This window comes from Ixodes scapularis, unplaced genomic scaffold, assembly GCF_016920785.2.
Source record: "Ixodes scapularis isolate PalLabHiFi unplaced genomic scaffold, ASM1692078v2 PGA_scaffold8__174_contigs__length_109621045, whole genome shotgun sequence".
In the NCBI taxonomy this organism is placed as follows: Eukaryota; Metazoa; Arthropoda; class Arachnida; order Ixodida; family Ixodidae; genus Ixodes; species Ixodes scapularis.
In genome coordinates, this window is record NW_024609883.1 from 96,198,443 (window position 1) to 96,212,627 (window position 14,185).

At 48.8% G+C, this 14,185-nt stretch overlaps 1 protein-coding gene across 2 annotated transcripts in view; it reads right to left on the bottom strand.

Annotated features, from left to right (window-relative positions):
• The window catches only part of LOC8029656, a 161,157-nt gene that overhangs the window by 99,171 nt on the left and 47,801 nt on the right, over window positions 1-14,185 (bottom strand). The gene's annotated exons all lie outside the window — the stretch shown is intronic.

Below are 14,185 nucleotides of genomic sequence, written 5' to 3' on the forward strand. Positions count from 1 at the left end.
GTGCTTTGTACTTCTCATTATGGTATTTGGATTTAGATGGGTCGGCCTGTTGGACATCCGAGAGCATACATTCGGTTTCTGGCTCCGAGGAACCATGTTACACACGCGGAACCTTTCTTCGTCACTTCGAAGTTCAAATGGACGCTGAACTGAAAGCGGAGGAACTCAAAGTGGTTTGGTCCAACTTTTTCATTATGTCAATAGCTAAAGTAAAATGTGTAACTTACAAGAGCCCCGACATAGAGTAAATCGGTAGACAGACACGACGGTGCTAATAATTACAAAAAAAAAAAAATACCCAACAAAGTACTGTAGACGAATGGCGTTTAAAAATGTAGATTTGTTTAATCAAACACATTAAATGAAGAGGTCAACACCGACGAAACTGTTCGCACTGAGCAATGAACGTCATTACGTAGAAACCAAACCAAACAAGAAGCTTCCCACAAATAACGTCGGATACCCGAGCTTCGTGTCTCTACGTGAGTTTAAACAGCGAGAGGCGATAATCAGTTCACAGCCTAGCGCCCTTTGACAACATTCCGTTCCTAGGCGCATCGTGCATGCATCCTATATACGGCACAAGCTTCCACACACATCCTCTGGAACCGGGCTCGTTTCTCACGGTCGGGAGACCGAGCTGTCGGCGAATAAAGAAAAAAAAAAAAACACGGGCACACACTCAAAGCAGACGCGTCCATTTCCAGTCGGGCGCAGTATATACTATACGTACCGCAATGTTACGTCGTCTTTTGGCGAACGACCGACGTCGTCACAACAACGCCGGTGGAAAACCGTCGGACGACAGGGGTGGTCGTGTGGAAGCCGCAACAGATCTCTGCTTCACACGCACTGTCCCCCGTGCGAACGTTTCTGCGCTTCTTTGAACCCGAATCGTGCCGATCGCGCACTAGATTTTGAACCAAAACAACGAGAGAAGAGTCCACAGGCAGACACTTGCGTCGAATTTAGACCGGCGCCGCGCATCGGCAATGGCGATCGTAAACGGCCTTAAAAAAAAAAAGAAAAAGAGAAAAAAAAAAGAAAAAGAAAACCGTTTCCTTGGGCTCGGGCGTACTCGGTTGCAACCAGACTTGTGCCTATGTCAAATAGTCTACTCAAGATTCAGTATAGACACTTTCCGAAATTCAGTCTGGCCACTTTGATCACTATCATCATCAGTTCAACGGCATCTGTGCCGTACGAATGGCGGCCTTCTAGTGACTGATAAAGGTAGACGTTGAAGATGCTCCTAAGCGGATCTTGCGAGGCCTGTACATTCGTGGGGTCAGTATGACGCGACGTAGGAATGGAAGACAAGAGCTACGTAAGCGTTTATTTCTAATTGCTCAGATTCAGTCAATCTGTGTGCGGCACACAATCTGCTTTAAAGCACTTTGGTGTATAGAATTTTTTCGAGGCATCTGAGTGGGTTCTTGTTCTGAATGCAGGTTCTTGGTTACCGTCGAACGGAAAGTGATCGGGAAAGAACTCAGACCGAACAATTCCTCGCGTGCTGTTGACTTGCGAAAGTGGCGGTGCCGATACAAGTTCATTTCCGCCATTGATATGGCAAAACCTGAACTGCTTTACAAACCACCAGATGGCACTGAATTTCGGAAAGGGTTTATTGCAAATACTTTTTGGAGTATCTTGGTATCTTATAAATACTTTTGATCAAGAGTATTTGATATTGTATTTTAATTACACTTCTGAGTATCTTGTACTCAGGAATGTCAAATACATTTTTTACATTCCATTATTTTCCGAGTTTTTCGGTATGAAGTGGCCTGGGCGTGGCACGAGCAAACGTGAACATTCTTTCCAGCAACCAAATTCTGTTGCTAGATCCGATAAGCTACGGTGACTTAGACTGAGCTCGTGAAAAAATCGCTATTGTGCCGATTGTGGCTCATATTTCACCCCGAAGTTTGTACAATTGAGGTTTTCCTCTCGCCTTCCCCCAAAGGCGCCTTTTGTTTCCCAGAGTTTCTCCCAAAAAACCCTCAAATAAAAAGAGTCGTTTTACGGAAGTAAAGATTGCCACACTGAGGCGCAATACAGAACGGGAAAGAACCAAAAACAGCAATGCAGACTTCGGTTTCCAGAAAGTACCAAATAGAATAAAATAAAAAGTGGACACAAAAATAACACTTTTTTTTTGCTTGTGTGTTTGACCCCACCACGGCAAAACAGCGAGGTTTCTTTTTCCTTTTTGGTTGTTTGTCCGTCCCTTATTGCTCTTGCGAACACTGTTTGTAAGCGAAGATTGATAAGCAAAGAACATGACAGAAAACCAATACGAGCAGGATGACCTCTCAAAACGCCAACAAAGTGTCCCCCAACGTTGAGTGCCTTTCTGAACGCAACCCACTTAAAGAAGGTGTGTCCAGTGTTGTGGCTATTATGTAAGCTCTCTTTATTATCAAGTCACTCATTTCTGTATCCCAAGTTCGTTTATAGTCAACTCCCCATTTAAGGAATCTGAATTGTGGTTAAGCGATGCGTCTAAAGGGACGTGATATTCAGTGATGTCATTATAACTGAAATTAATTTTTGTTTTGTCCCAGAAGTGTTTTGTAACATGTATCAGTGATATCCTGCTCCTTATGGTTGGACTGCATAGAATAGCCTTTTTCTGCTTGGTTTTGTTTGCCATCTTGTGCTGTTACGTGCTAATAAAACATTCTGGTAAACGCGGAACTGTATAATTGTGTTTGTCACTGACGTCGATACAAATTACGCAATGCGGAAGTATCTTCAAAAGTAATTGAATTACTTTGCCAAGTATTTGTACTCTACTCAATATATTTTACAGTGAAAGCAACTTGAGTAGTATTTTAAACACTTTATGACGCAGGTATTTAGTAAGTTAACTTAAATACTTTTACCGAGTATTTTGTCCACCACCGGTTGCAACAATGCGAACCGCCCACGGTCACCCCGTCGCGTGCGTATGATACAGGCCGCCACGTTCTCCTATCATTAACAATTAAACCGAAAGACCAGTATTGGCTACATACTCGGCGTCGCCTCGTCTCCTCGAGCCGGCGGCTGGGAAAACTTCACAAAACCCTAAAAGAGGCAGCGAAGCAAAAAGAGACCAAGAGACTCAACGGCGCACTTGCAGGTCAGGATAGTCGCTTTGTAACCCCCCCCCCCCCTCTCTCTCTTTTTTTCTCTCTCCCTCCCCTCTAAAGTGCTTAGATTCCAAAGTGATCCCAAGTTCCAACTCCTCGACCGGGTTGATCGGTCGCATTCGTAGCACAAGCTGCAAAAATGAGCCGAAAGCGTCGAACGTTTCAAGCGTCTCACAAAACCTACGCTCAGCATTTGCGCTCGCTCTCCTCCTCGTAACCGCGCGGCAACTTAAGCAAGCGCACGAGCACTCAATCTGCGCAGGTAGGTGTCCGCCGCCAAGCTGCAAAGGTTTGAGTTGCTCCCGCTCTGGCATCTAGGCTCCCCTACCAGGCAGAGGTGCGCTTCTTCCTAATGCGGAGAAGCTGCGGCGACGCCGTCACCGAAGACGATTGGGCACACTAATTCCGGGAACGTTTAGTCCCAGACGCCCTCCCACCTGAGGGAAAACAGTGGCGCTCGGGGGAACGTACGAACCCGCGAGCGCTAAATGCCTCGGAGAGCGCGAGCCGTGGGCCGAAGCAATACTACCACCTCGAACACAAGGCCGGCACTTTTTCGCCCCATTACGTCATCACCAGTGGATCCACGCAGCGAAGCCTACATTGTGTCAGCGTCTCCCAGCGAGCGCGACGCTGGCAGGCGACGACGCCAAGACGGACGCGTTTGCCGCTTTGCGGTGTCTCTCGTAGGGCTTTTGTGTGTTTTGCCGCTTGGGATGGGTCGGAGGGGTCCACCCTCGATGACGTCACGGGCGGGCCTCGTCTTTTAGATGGTATTGGCTGAAGTGACGCTGCCGCCGCCCGGAGTGACCCGGGGGAAGAGCGAGCCGCTGCGGGGAACAGCGGGACGCGCTGAGGGGAAAAGTGGGGAAGCCGACGGGAGAATGGCGGTGGGGAGAATACGCCGCGCCACTTTGGGGAAACAGCGGGACGCCCGGTGGGGACGACCGAACCGCGGTGTGCAGTCAAGGAGGGAAACACGAAGGTAAAGCGAAATGGTAGGGAAAGTGTAGGAACGCAGGTGAAAAGTGGTGAAACGGTATAGGGAAAAGGTAGGGATACGAATGAAAAGTGGCAAAACTGTTAGGGATGTGGGGAGCTGCGGGACCAGGGTAGAGAATCGCCTCGAAGAAATTCGCTTGTTTTCGTGCTGGCGAAGTAACAAAACGACAAAATTAGGCCCCACTTTAGCGACGTCAGATAAAATTATATCGCAATTGGCGCGCCATAAACACCTTCCGGATTCTTTATCGGGGACCACAGTGTGATATACCGAGTTCGGAAAGCTCTCGATGACATATTAAATAAAATGTCCAAGTAACTCCCAATTCATCATACATTTTAAGAAACGAAAACAGTAATCGTATCAGAATCACTGCCTTTCCCCAGGAATTATTAGGCTAATTTCAATCACGTGCCGGGGGCACTCGAGTCATTCGATTTCCAGCCGGGAATTTAAGTGTAAGTACTAATTGGAAAGCAACCTATTCCGAGGAGTGCCCAGCGCGCAAACACACCTCTATTTGCCCCAAGCTGACGGTGCGGTAAAAGATACTCCCGTATTGGACCAATAATACGCTCACGTTTGGTCACGTGATCCCGTGCCCGCCCATACGCCAAGAGACCGGGGTCAGGTGATAATGCGATTGATTGGTCAGGCAACTGCGTAGCTTAAACCGCACTGTCAGCTTAGGGACGAACGGGGGATAGAAGGAAGTATCGCAACTGCAGCCACTCGCGGGAGAGGTGGGGAATAGGGGAAAGGGGGAGGGGGCAAGGCTCGTTAGGGAATCCATTAATTGGGACGAAGCGTCGCGGCGCCCGAACCTTAATAAAACGCTTCGGCGAGGGCGAAAGCGCGACCTGTGGGGAAAATGGGGGAAACAGGGTGTGTGTGTGTGAGTGGCTGGGGACGGCCTGATTGCACGCGGAAACTACAGAGGTGGCTGCCACGTAGTAACAAACACGCGGCGGCGGCAAACTATCGAAGCCGTGAATGAGAACGACGACGAAGAAAACAAAGAAAAAAAATTAATGAGAAAGCGGGGAGAAAAAGGGAGGGAAGAAAGGGGAAAACGTTTTTGGGGAAGCTGCGCCTGCGCTGCAGCGGCCGCTCACGCGGCGCGCACAATGGCATATCGAAGAGGGCCCGGCGGCGGCGCCTTTTGTTTAAGCACGCCATACCACGCGGAGCGGTTGATTCAATTTATGGCTCGAAATGATTTGTGGCCATTTCATTTTTATACCTCTTTTTGTGTATCCCTTTTCGTTCGGAGAAGACAAACACAAATATATGGATAGGGAAAAAATGGGGAAAGAGAGAGTCCCATCGGTCTTCCCTTTGCCACTCTCGGGAGGGGAGATACGCGGCGAGAGTGGGCGAGAGTGCATCCGAGAGCCGGGATAAAAGGAAAGGAGGGATATCGGTTCGAATCTGGAGAAGGGCTTTGGCCGTCAAGCGAACGCGCGCTGTAGCGGCGGGCGGGCTTTACTCGCTGTTAAAACAGACACACCATCGTGTCGACCGAGATGGACCGAAAGGAAGGCTAGCGTGAGCCAGCTGCGCCACTCACGTGCCGCGAGCCCACTGCGTCACTCTACCGCGCGGCCAGCGGAACCAATCAGCAGGCGCTAACGCGATACGTCACCGCCATCTGGAGCCGACTGGACCAATCAGACACCGGAAACGAGGAACGGAGATCCTACCATCCGATTCGGTCCATCTCAAAGCGCGAGTACTCTAGTGGCGATAAATTGGATTCCGTTTGGAATCCACCGGCTTTCGCGGAGGGTTTCCGATGCACTCGAAACCTCTTCTAATACAGAAACAAAGACGCCGGGAAACCGTCGTCGGAGTTCTAGATTTCTTCGGTGAACTGTTAATTACTGAGGGGGGAAAGGGGGGGGGGGGGGGGGGGGTTCCTGTTTCTTTTCAAACTGTTGGTTCTGGGTTGAATGGACGGAGAGCGGAGAAGCTGGCAGCAGTGCATGTGAGAAGTACGGCGCCGACGAAGGAACTGTAAGTACTTATTGGGCGCTGGCGCGAGACTCGGAAAGCGAAAGAGTCGTGACAAATCGTTCCCGCCTTTTTGACAAATTGGTTCGGATAGGGGGGAAAAAATAATAATAATAAACGGGGGGGAAGAGGTGCTTTCTGTTGAACCGACCCCGGAGTTAATTCCACAAAGCTAGCAGACGGCCGGCGTCTCGCTGCCAGAAATGATCGCTATCTACTTCTTTTTATTCGTTGCTTTTTTGGGGTTTTATAGTGGCGTTCCGGAGTTTTTGTCGTGGATGCCGATACTTTACGACAGGACCGGCCGGAGTCGGACGATTCTCACTAAATGAAATGTTGGTGAGTCATTCGATGCGTCGGATCGTTCAAAATAAAACGTGCCTCCAAAAAAACAAAAACAAACAAACAATATTCCGTCATTATTATAGCTGGCGAAAGAACGACAATCGTTTCGATCACGCCATGTAGAAGCGAGCTCTGAACGTCTCTTTTTTTTTTTTTTTATAGTCGCAAACGTTAGTGGGATGAAAATTCAATGGGTGAAATTAATTTGTAATAGCGGGCACTATTTATGACGGAGAACATTTCACTTTGACCAGAAACTCTCCACACGACGTCCCATCGCACGCGTCCCAGCATAGAAGCTCACCTTTACGATGAAATAAGTTTACACTGGCTTAACACAACAACAACAAAAATATAACAACACAGACGTTTCGCCACCTATCCGGGCGGCATCATCAGTATGAACTGGCCCGGTGGTGAATTAGTTCATTATGACTACCCCTGGCATTTGGAACGTATTTTCGCTCACCTTTAGGGCGAAGCAATCAAGTATCAATAAATGCGGGGGAAAAATAATAAAAAGGCGAGACGCGTAAGAGCATAATTTAGCCACTTACGAATGAATTCAGCGCTTGCGGGGTCCTAATTTTCGGGAAAAGTCGGGGGATGTTTTGGAGTTTATTTTCTTTTGGACATTGGGAGTTTTGGCGGACGAACATCTTCCGCGACAATTGGCTAGCACTGCTTGTAGCGTTTGCCCGAACACTGGCAAAAGTAGAGCCGAGATTTCTTTGTAAGAAATGTCCATAATTTTTTTTTTTTTAACCACAAAAAAGAATTACGTGTTGCCGAACGCTTATTCTCCGCCCAAAGCTATAGCACTAGAGGTCACCACCAGATGCCAAAGTTTCAGCCCGAACCGATATCTTATTCAAAAGTTATAAGGAATTTTCAGAAAATTTCACTGGGAAAATGGGGCCCATTTTCGCCCGTTTTCGGTGTCTGGCGTCATAGAGCTCCATGCATGTATTCCCCGAGAGCCGGCTGCAATTTTCCAATTGAAATTTTCACAAAATCACTTGTAACTTTTGAATTAGATATCTGATTAGATATATTTTAATCGGTAAAAAAGCCCTGAACATTTTTTTTCTTTTTGCTTTGGGGGGGGGGGGGGGGGGGGGGACTTTGTACATGATGGGCATGAACAACTCAGTATAACGCAAGCGAACACGGGCACGACAGGACAAAGCTAGACAAGGTCGTGGAATCCTACGCCTGAGTATGTCGAGCCGTTCACCTTCCACTTTGCACAACGGTTATGAACTGGCCCATTCGCTTCCTAGGTGCGAGGTTTCTTTATATATATATATTTTTTTTTTTCAATATAATTGATGGTCTATACTTACACCTTCCGGCGCACACTGTCCACAGTTCCAGCAAAGAGAAAGAGAGAGAGAGAGAGAGAAAGCATGAATGAACATGAACAGAACAAGCTCTTCTGGGCTTAGGCGGCAACAACCGGAGAAAAAAGACAAAAAGTGCGTGCGTGTGGCTGTGAGGAGAAAAACATTAAAAAAAACAACGATTGGCAAATTGGTTAAAGTGACTTAACTCTGTACAATGCGCGCGGGTACAAAATACATTTAAAAAATTACAGTACGTATTTTTGTGGTTGGATGTCCTTGCAAAGATAGCGACCGATTCAAATGCGCAAAATACGAAGAACGTGCATTACAAGACTCGAACCGCATGCAGATGAAGCGACTCGGAGGAAGTACGTGTGAACCGAATAGCAGAAAATAGTCACGAAACATAAAACAAACAACACAAAACATTACTGTCCGAGACAAGAGTTCCTCGGCATGCCACCGGCTACACCAACCGCAAACGCGTGCACGACCCACAAAGAGACGCCACTCAATACAAAGGACCTTCGCGTCTGTTGAGAGACAGACACGACCAATCAGTCCAATCAGTCCGTTGGACGCGGCACTAGACTCCCGTTCTACCTTATAGATGGACCAGAGCCGACGCTGCGCATCATCCCAGCCAATCCAGCGTCGAGAATGCATCACGTTTCCAGGGTCTCTACGCGTCGACGCCAAGGTCACGTGCCACTTATACGAGTGGCTTCAATTGTGCTAAAAAGCAATACGAAGTATACTATTTCTGCACTTTCATGAAACACTTCAAGAAGTATACTTATAAGATTACAAATAACATAAAAAAACTACAGTTGAATTTTGTTAATTTAAACTCTTTTAATTCAAACTTACGGATATTTCGAACTAACATGCAGGGTCCCATCCTATGCGTCTCGATATGGGAAGAACTCCCGATAATTCAAACTTTGCTTTATTCAAACAAATTTTCGGTCCCCTTCGAGTTTGAATTAAAGAGATTCGATTATTGGATTTGGATGGTGGATGAAGGGCTTTTATAGAGTTTACGTAGATCGTTTCCGATGTCCCGCGATGTTCTCCGCAACCCGCCACAAGATCCGGGACTCCGCAGGCAAGGCTATAGCGACGCCCATTCGCACTAGTGAAGTCTTCGTTCCGAAGATCGTAGCAAGAAACAAACGGTCTACGAAAGCTGCCTATAACGCCACCTAGCCCAAGAACTAAACTCTTTTAGTTCGCACCCATTAGTTGCCAAACTGGGTCAACAACGGGCAGACTGCACCGCTAAAATACCAAGCACGCACAAATAGACAACCGCTGGTCTATTTATATCAGTGTTAATTCAGCTGGCACCACCCATGAATATGAACCAACGAGCTCGGCTGCAACCAGCAGCAGCATATTAGAAGTATACTTCATACTCTGAAAGTATGCTAAAACTGTATTAAAGTATTTTGCTTCATAAAATAGTATAGTATTTTCTTACCGCTTTTCACGTAGGCTCTAACGTACTCTGCCAATGCCACTTAGAAGACTAGGCCTGTGCGTGACGTCATCCTGGATAGAACCCCTGCCCGTCCCAAAAGGCAAACACGATCGATGATGGACAACTTTTTTTTTTTTTTTGCGGGAGTAACTAAGGGAGTGTTTGTATCCGAGAAAGATATCTAAAGAGTAACAGCCGAACTTACTCCATTTTGCTTTTTACTCCCTTTACGGAAAAGGCACAGGCCTTGTCTTCTAGGCGGTGTTGTCTCCGCGGGGGGAGTAACTAAGAAGGGAGTGTTTGTCTCTGAGAAAGATCTCTAAAAGGGGTAACAGCCGAACTTACTCCATTTAGCTTTTTACTCCCTTCGTGGGAAAGGCGTAGGCCTTGTCTTGGTGTTGTTTCTGCGGTCCATCGGTATAACTTGTACGGAGAAACGGAGCGTGGCTGCGGCACAAGGTTGGGGACTCGTGCGTTCCCGAGACTGGCATCGACAAGTAGGCCTAATTCCGAGCCCCATTGTGCGGTCGCGCTCCTCCGCGCGGCAGAGGCAACAAGGGCGCTGACGATCGAGCGTCGCGAGCATGCCGAGCACGTATACCGCCGTCCTTCCCGCACCGACGAGTCAGAGGCGAGCACGTGGGTTCCCCAAAAGGGGGCCCGGGGTTTCGGGAGGAAGTTCCTTGCAGCGTCCCGAAGAAGATTCGGGAAAATGAGGATGTACTCCAATGCGAGGCCTTACGTCACGCGGTGATGCAGTTGTCGGCACGAAGGCGCTTCCCCTCACGGAAATCTAGTTCATTGCCCCCCCCCCCCCCCCCCAAGAAAAAAAAGAAAAAAGGAGTGTTATTTTTTTTTTTAATTATTTCAGAGACAACTGGGAGAGGGAGAGAGAGAAAGGGGGCAAATAAACAAGGATTGTGGAGAGTGACATAAAACAAGGACAGAAAGTTTTGGTTTGAAATCGCGGTAATTTTAATCAGTTGCTCCGATTTCTATATAGTAAAACATTTGATCGACCAATCAGACATCGATTGAATTCGCACGTGACTCTCCGGGGCGTGTAAGAGCGCGCGCGATACGACGAATACGCAAACACTACTGTCGCGTAGCATTAATACAAGAACCCTCTCCCCCCCCCCCCCCCCCCCCCACACACACACACACCCTAACATTGATACCTCGCTGAGCAAATACACGCCATTTAAGTGACGTTATTATGGACAACACACACTATAAACTTCTTTTTTTTTCATAGAGGGGAGGAAGGTGTTCCTATTAACGGGGCACCACTTATAACGAAACGGCATCTGGTATGCGCCATATGTCAATCGTGAGTGCATAACCCCGCGGTCACACTGCCAACGCATCGTACGAGGGACACCCTGCAGATACTGTCCGAGGCTCTCCTTGTATGACGTCACGTCGGTCATAGAAACACTGTCTGCAGAAGTGCCCAGGTACGTGTCCGAAGATGTCATCGTGTCAGTGCAGCCAACACGTCCTGTCTGGATGTCATGATGTCATCGTCATGCATTAGTAGTGTGCGCGCTCCTTAATTGAAGCATTCACTATACACACCTTTCGATACAAACAAAACACACATACAAACAAACAAAAAAAAAAGTTTCTGCCGGAGCCGAATGCGACCGAATCTCCCACGAACCCGAATCGAATGTCCGATCCTGCGGTTCGCTCCGAGTTTCGTCACGGCTTAGAGTGACCGAAGCCATGCCGAGCACGTCCGAGCTATGGGAAAGGGAGGGGGGGATACGGTCCGTGTCGCTCGCGGTCCGTGTCCTTGTTCCCGTTGCCCGTCCGCCTCTATCGCTCCTGTTCCGGACAATCGGGGTCCCCAACGAGGCGGCAGCCACTTGCCCGATATGTCCGTCGTCGACACGCCCGCCCCCAGGGACGCGGCTGATTGGTTTCCTAGCTCCACGCTATACCGAGCTGACCGACGGGTCGTAGAAGGCCCAATGGTCTTGGCGTCCACGTCGTCGGCGCGGCGCCGTACGCTGGGCTAATGCGGCGTGCGATCAATTAAGGGTCGTTTGGGTGCGGGGGCGGATTAAACTGTCGCACCCTGGGTGCTGGGGAGGGGGCGACCGTCCCGTCGCCGGCACCCAGGCGACACTTTTAAAGACCGACGACCAGTTCGCGCTTTGCACTTTTTCTCCCGCTTCCTCCTCTCTCCCCTTTTACCCTGTCCACCGTTGCCTGTTTCCTCCTCCCCCAGGGTGAGGAGGATCTTCTGCCTTGCAGAATCTCGTGTCGGGTCGTCGGCCTTTAAGGCAGATTTCCTTTCATGACATTCCGATGTCACGCGACGTCCTGACGACGACCTCACGAGGTAAGGACGTCACCGTGACATCTCGTCGCAGTGACGTCGTCATGTCGTCAAGATGTGATTTGACGTCACGATGTCCCGTGACGTCACAGTTCTTCGGGACTGTGACGTCACGTAAATGTGACGTAAATAGGGACAGATGCCCCTTTGAAACAAACTTTGCAGAGACACTGGTTCACGAGTATATATGATTCATTAAGAGGTTAATTCACTGATTTTAGTAAAGTATTCATCTTATCGTCAAGATTATCTTTCCGTTTGATGTCCGCCTGGCGGTAGATCTCACCGGCTTATACCGCATTCGTGTCGTTTTCAGGGCTTTTCGCGAAAAAGTCTTCACAAAATTAGAAAAAAAAAAAAAAAAAGTATATCCGAACCGGAGCAAATTATTCGGGTTGGAGGATGTGGTCATGTGGTTCGAAGACGTCACAAAGTTTTTTTTTTACCTAATACAACAGCGACGTTGCGAATGCAGCAAAAAAAAAAAAAAATGTTGCATATTTACAAGAACTTCAGAGTGTGCATGCGGTCCATATTCGAAAGAGCATCCCAGTGGGCTCGGGGTTGTAAAATCAACTACGGTGACTCCAACCTGTAGCACGCACCTCAATAAACCCGCAACACCCCTCACATTTTATCAGTCTTGTTATTATTCCGCCCAAAACACCGTGCGGTAAAAAAAAAAAAAAAAAAATCGCGATATAAACGTATTACTCTCCCACGCACGTTTTCTTCCGATGCGTTTTTCCTCTCTACATTTGTTCCTCCCTATCTTTTTTTTTTTTTTTTTTTCTGTCATCATTCTGCGATGGAGGCGCGCTTATTGCTCCCCTGCCCCAGAGCCCTGCCCACACGCATCGTGATACGAGCACGTGCCTCGTTGCATTTGAGCAACCGTACTCACGTACAGCAACCTGACGATGGACCGCGTCGGACGCCACGACTCATTCCAGCCAATCCACGCGCTGTGAACCTATCACCGAAGGTCACGTGATACTCCCGCGGCATTGGATTGGCTCCGATGCAGCCCCTGGATGTGCTGGCGTTTGTCCCGCGAGTGGCGACGAGAAAATATGGTGGCGCGGCACTGAAATGAACGGTCCTTGGAAGCGAATATAGACCTGTATAGACCTTTTCCACAAGGGCGCCGCCATCTTGAATTGTCGTCACTTCCAGTATGGGCGACGAAAAAAAAGTAAAACGTTTCAACCTGTAACTAGTAAAAAAATAGAGGCGAGCCAAAACGAGAATGTGTGACGGTTAGGCTTATATCCTAAATGTCTTCTATTGGTGTGGCAACGGCAAAGTTACGTTTTCGCCCATACTGGAAGTGACGTCAATTCAAGATGGCGGCGCCCTTGTGGAAAAGGTCTATATAGCTCTGAGTTTGGGAGCGGCGCCCCTGGTGAGTAATTTCGGATATTTTTGGGTCGCGCTTTTCTTGTGCGTCGCGCTTCGTCGTTTCAGACGCTGTTGAACCGCGCTCGCAAAGCGGTTGAGAACATTTCACGCACGTTTGACGATGAAAACGAGCGAATCCGCTTCGTGGTTGCGCGGTTTGAACGCCCACCGTGAAAGTACCTTCCCCGCCTATACAGACGCTGACAGACGCTATGTTTACGCCCTTGGATCGTGCATAATTGGATGGTAGGGCGCCGCCTCACTTCAGCATTAACGTGGTCGCGTCCCGTGGACCCTGTACGTCGCCCCCTGGCCGAAAGAAAGAGGTCTATGTTTGCGCAGCACTCCCACGAGGCACGTGTCTCACGCGTTCGCACAACGCCGGTTGTCGGTACTCGAAACAAACGCCAAGCGTGGATTTTATCGAGAGGCGGCGTCCTCTGGGCTTCATCGTAAGATGAAAGGGAGCAAATAGATCTCTTTCTCTGGGAGACGCTTGTTGCTGCGCGCGAAGAGCGCATTTCCTCCGCGGGTGCCGCTCTCTTTTCGTCTCCACTGGCGGCCGTCGTCTATTTTATGGGATCCTCGACCGCGCCCTTGCCATGACTCGCGTTTGTGAGTATGCGAGAGTAGCCAGCGCGATATATACTGCCGAGTGTCGACGGGTTTGAGTCGGGGACCAGGGCCAACGGCGTGCCGGCGCCGGGGAGCACGGGTGTCGTCGCTACCCCGCGTGGAAACACGTCAGTCGACACGAAGGGTCTCATGGGAAATGACTTCGTGCAAGCGAAGAACCACAAGAGAATGTAGTACTATCTACGCAGGGTCAAAGATACCTTGTAACGAAACAAAGCAAACCTAAGTAGTGGGTACAAATCGGGGCAAGCCCTCGCTCGTGTTCTAGACAGATAACAATGACAAACCTAATACATGCATTGTCGAGGCTTCGAAAAGCTCGTGCGGTGCAGTTGATGAATACTGCTCGGAAGGAGCTTCTTCACTCAAAAGCAACGCTCTCTGTTTTTAAAATAATAGAAACAAAAAACGAAAAACGGGAAGCATACCTCGACATTAATACGGCGGATGAAGACGCGTAACCCTAGA